The sequence below is a fragment of the Galendromus occidentalis genome, unplaced genomic scaffold (genome assembly GCF_000255335.2).
Source record: "Galendromus occidentalis unplaced genomic scaffold, Mocc_1.1 scf7180000077117, whole genome shotgun sequence".
Classification (NCBI taxonomy): Eukaryota; Metazoa; Arthropoda; class Arachnida; order Mesostigmata; family Phytoseiidae; genus Galendromus; species Galendromus occidentalis.
The window spans coordinates 4,967-10,510 of NW_003805105.1; the positions used below are offsets into that span (position 1 = coordinate 4,967).

At 49.7% G+C, this 5,544-nt stretch overlaps 1 pseudogene; it reads left to right on the forward strand.

Annotated features, from left to right (window-relative positions):
• The first annotated feature begins 5,421 nt into the window (after positions 1-5,421).
• LOC108863910 (uncharacterized) overlaps positions 5,422-5,544 on the forward strand; it is a 3,501-nt pseudogene continuing 3,378 nt past the window's right edge.

The window sequence follows — 5,544 nt, forward strand, 5'->3', positions numbered from 1 at the left end:
CATGATCTAGCTCCCTTCTGGAGTCTCGCGGTTAAATGTGAAAATTCCATTCTCAAACCGATCCAATCTCACCTGAAGTCTAGCCAATACCAGAAATTAGTACTGTCAAAAAAGTGTATCACTCTCAAAACGATTGAGTTCACGTATCCGAGAGAAGTAATGACTCAATGCTCATGATAGCACGACATAGGCCAACATGCTCTCGTGCTTCAGAAAACTCGGATAACAGCAAGCAATTGGAGCAGAGACCGATGCTTATTGAGTTGCGCAAACCGTGTATGCTAAGAGTATGAATTCCTTGAAGAATTCACGCAAGTCTCTCGCTTCGGACTGTAGAAGTTATTGAGTTGCAGCAAGCAATTGAAGCAGAGACTAATAATTATTGAGTTGCGCAAACCGTGTATGCTAAAAGCATGAATTCCTTGAAGAACAGCGCACGCAAGTCTCTCGCTTCGGACTGTAGAGGTCCCAGTTCTTGAAGGTACATTGCTGCACATGAAATGAGGAAATCGATGTTTGTCGATCGATTCCACGTCCGCGTTTTTGCGTTGCGGACATCAAGGAGGTTTGAGGCATGAACCGAGTCAAGAAAGACTCTCCTTATGAAGCCTCGTGTGGAGCTCGTCCTGCTCCATGATAACTCTTCAAGAAATCGAATCGAGTTTGAACCCTCCGACTGAATCAGGAGCAATGGCTCTATGAATTTCGTAGAAGGACGACCAGAAGCCAGATCTGACAAATGACTGTTTCCGTTCATTTCGTCAACCGCTCAAGAGGCCCTCATCATTGCCTCAACAGCAACCGCCTCCAGATTCACAGAACTGATGACATGAAAAACTGTCTCTATCATAAGAAAATCACGAGAAATGCCTCCGATGCACTTATTGGAAAGTATTGCTAGCTTTGAAAGAGCGCATATCGGCCAGATGGGCTTGACAACGTGTTCATCGACTATCACTCACTCAACCTATGTATGGTTGGACACCAAGACAGAGATGTCGATATACTATCAGAAGTAGAGTATCTCGCCCCGAAATATCGAATCGTAATCCAAAGGCACGAAGCTTTGGTTGAAAGCAATACAATTAGTTCAATGACGCCGACAATGCCCGCTGCTCACCAAGAGAAAGTTTTTTTTTCTGGATGAACCAGGAATTTCCGGACACTTACTTCTGACCCGACCATTCAGATGCAGAATCACGACGTCTTCGATCGGCCTGGATTCAATAACGGCTGCCCCCCTTTTTCTAGTGACTTGTGTCAATTTCAAGGGCTCATGGCTCACAGTGTAAATGCCAGACCTTACTGAGAAATTCTCAAGCTGGGAATCGACGAGTGGGATTCAGCTTAGAATCTGATCCCAATACTTTCGCTAAATCCATCGAGAAAAGTAGCCATCCGAATCCAGTCTTATCGCATAGTCACATTGCGATGGCCGTGCTTGTGAAAGCGTGTTCAGAGTTTCTTCATGTTGACGAAAACTCGCAGTCCGGAGACTGTCAACTTTCTGGTACATGAAATGAAAATACTGTGTTCACAATGCTCATTGATACAAATCAGGATTGGGAGTGAAGCATCACTTATCGTCTAATCCCTGTGAGGAGCTACTCACTCAAGAGAGACGAATGGCAACGACTCTCTCGTGAACAGAAAAATGGTTTCACACCAGAGATCGATTCTCTCTCTCTCTGTTCATGCACGCCTCTGTCTAGTTGAAAAAGCAGGGAAAGTCGAAAGATATGAACGCGGAATCATCCTCCCAAAGGAGCAATGTTGACAACATTCTTTCCGAGGAATCTTCGGAAATATTCTCCTCGTAACCGGAGAAATTCGACTCTATGAAGATTGTTTCTCCCGGCAGGAAGTATGAAGATGTGATCTAGATTTGAAGATCAATCAGGCTTCGTCTTCCAATTTCGCCACAGGCGGAATTTAATATGGTTCCATTGTCATGAGCAGGAATGGATAGAAAACCTATGAGATTTGTTTGTACTCTTCACGGACAAATCCGAAATCTATCCGCAGTGTCACGAACAGGACCAGGTCCGTTGCGTCATCATCAACCTCATATTACTCCCACCACACTATTCCGACCATATTACACTCTATTCCAATCACATCACACATCCCAACACACACTCCCAGAGAGAGGCCAAGTAATCACCAAGGGTAATCATACTATACAGTTAATCTAAGGGGCTCCCCCCCTTCCTTTTCATGTGTATACTCCATATTCATTATTCTTATGTCGTTCGTTACTTCCTAAGTTAAATAATCTCAACCAGAGATAAATAAATAAGACTCAGACTCGGTAGCGCACTTGGGGATTCGCGCCGTCAGCGGCGGCGCGTATCAATAGCGAACTCTTCTCGGAACAGCTCTCTGGCCACGGAGGGCGCGACAGTCTCTCCAACAGCTGACTGTCAGCGGCGCTGTCAGTGGCCGGACCTGTGACGTCAGACGTCAGTAGCAATCTCGATACCGGTAAAGCCTGATCACGCTCAGCGCTCCCCCGATATTTCTCAGGACTCAGGGTTCAAATCCTTGACTCCGGTTTGCGAAAATATAGGCCTGGGTCACGCCCCGCTATCTAACTCATCCCCTTCAAGTGCGTGCAGACTTGGATTTGTGACGCATATGTAGGTAGAATTTATATGCTTCAATAAAGAGAGAGCCGAGAGTCGTCGTGGAATGGTTCGCCGAGGCGCGGGGCGGCCCCGACGTGCAACGTGCATCGGCGGACGTTCAGCATCAGTTGAGAACCAACCGTCGCGTCGACCGATACGGTGAGACGACCACGACGGCATCGGCGATTAACCGAAATTCCGTTTCGTATTTTCCCCGACGCCAAACTGTGGCATCATAAGAGTAATTTCTAGTGAATTCTCCGTGTCCTCATTGGAAGTGCCTTGAAGCTGTGCCACGATAAATGGCGTCAGAAGTTTCAAGAACTCATCGCTCGAAGGTTCAAATCCTTCAGCATAGTATCTCCAGGAGGTGAAGACTCCGTCCAAGGACTCTCACTCCCTCGAGCTCTCTTCATGAACCCAGGATTCGCTACCACAACCAGGCAAAACGAGCCGAGTGCGTGGAAACCCAAAACCGAGAATCTCAGGGAGTCACGTCTCCCAGATTCCTCCGAGGGCAGCAATCCACACCAGTGTTCCCAGCGATCCTGAACTCAACTAATTCCGAGGATAAATTTCCATCAAATCATCAGACATCCGGCCGGCGAGGCCTAACCCACCATGGGTGACGGGCCGAGGAGAACCATTCAAGAGATGTCCCAGGACTCCTCCGACAGGGAGAATTCCCGATTCCTCGCGGATCAGTTCCAGCACATGAGAGTGGACAACCGGATCAACGACAGCGAGGAAGAAGAGATCTTCAACAGAGCCCAGGGCCCTCTACCCCCGATGCCTGACTCTCCACCACCGTCAACCACGGTTGCAACCCGATCAAACGCCGCCGGCCAGCCCGAGCAAGGCACATCGTCCAACCAAACTGCGGGGCAAGAGACGCACTGTCCATCATCTCACACGACAGATGCGTCCTCCCCAATGTTGAACCCTGTGGTCGAGTATCTCAAAGAGCGCATTGATTTCTTCCTGGAGGAGGCGGGTTCGTTTTACAACGACGACGACAATCTTAGGGATTCATTAGCGGAAACAGATCGTCTGACTGAGAGGCATTCTGACAGATCTCCTCTCACAATAGATCCAATCCTCACAGTCCCGAATGAATTCGTCAACTCGACCCCCCCAGAACTCAGGAAATCCTGGATAAAGACGGAGAACGAAATTAGCAAGGCTATCACACATCTGAAGGAGCTGAGGGTATCAATCATAAACGAGATAAACTGCTCCACAGAGACGACCTTCGCTACTACTCAGACCCGTCTCCAGAATGCAACCACCAGCTCAGAGCTCCCTGCCCGGTAAACGACGCCGAGCGCTCAGATCTCCTCATTGGATCCCCCTCAACCAGAGGACGACATTCGATTAGCTTCAACCCAAATTGACGAAGTCCGAGCGGCGACACGTGATCACGAGCGAACTCCACATGAATCCTTCCGGTTCTCCCACATCGCCCAGATGCCACCGCCAGACTCCACACCTAGCATGGGAGGCCCAATCATGACCCCCATGGGCTCTCCCCAACTAGTCTCAACGAGTCCAAGAGCTCCGGAACCGAGCCCCCAGCCAGCGGCCATCGCTAGCACTTCTTCAGGAGAAAACCTGGAAAACTACCTGCCGAAGCTAGCGAAGCACTTCAAGCTGCCAAAGTTCAACGGTGATTCCAAGGAATATCGAAAATTCATGGATACGTTCGACGCCTTCGTGCATAATCGTGAGATTCCGGTTCTTCAAAAGATAATCCTGCTGCAAGACTCGCTATCAGGCAAGGCCTACCACTCGGTGAAGCACCTCAATCTACGAGCGGAAAACTACGAGCCCATGAGGCAGCTCCTAGAAGAGGAGTTTGGCCAGACCAGTTACGCGGAAGACGCCCATGTTCGAGAGATGGAGAGAATCCTGTCTTCCGGAGGGGAAATCACAGCGGATAAGTTACCCTTTTTTGTAAACTTGGTCTCTCAGCATATTCACGCATTAATCGCCCTAGGGCACACGTTCACATCGCTCTCACTTTTCACTAACGGAATACTAACCAAACTCTCGAACACTACACAACGTAAATTCATGGAACAATACAGCTCTCGATCAACGAACCGAACAACGCAGCTGGAAAACCTGTTGAAGTTCATGAAGAGCCCGCCTGACGGAGGCACTCTGGGCAAAACAAGGCGCCGCAAGGAAACAGCTTCCAACCTCGACGCCGTTCCGAGGCTCGATCCAAGGGAATAAAACTCCCCAATCGACCTCATACCACCCCAGGGACCCCAATTATCGTTCAGAACCCTCCCAACTCAGGCCAGACCACATGTCGTTTAAAAATACCTCCAATAGTTTTCACGTATCATCATTCAATAAAAGAATACCCAATCGTCCCGTCCCAACCACTCCGCCCCGATCTCAACCCATACCATGCATTTTCTGTCAGGCAGATCACCCGGCTTTCACCGCCCAGCTATCGCACCGCGAACGCCTCGAGAGGGCTGCAGCAGCCGGAGCCTGCCTTCGATGTCTGAAACTGAACCACATCGCCAGAAACTGCAGGGAGGGCCCAAAGAACAACTGCCGATTTTGCAACGCCAAACACTACGCAATAATTTGCAGCAAAGCTCCCATCAACCAGAACGAACCCGCCACGCGGGTAACTTCAGTCAACCACAGCGCAGACCCCAGGGAAGAATCAACCTTCTTGTGGACAGCCCATGCGATCGCCGAGAGCGGCTCAACCAGCAGCTTATGCCGTATTCTCATCGACCCAGGGTCGGAGTCCTCCCACATCACAGAAGCGATGGCGAGGAAACTCAACTCCCAACCGACCACCCATCTCGACATGGCGATGGCGACAGCGGGTGGCCAGGTCACGAATATTCACAGCTGCGGAGTCCACGACATCGTACTCCGAAGCAGATAC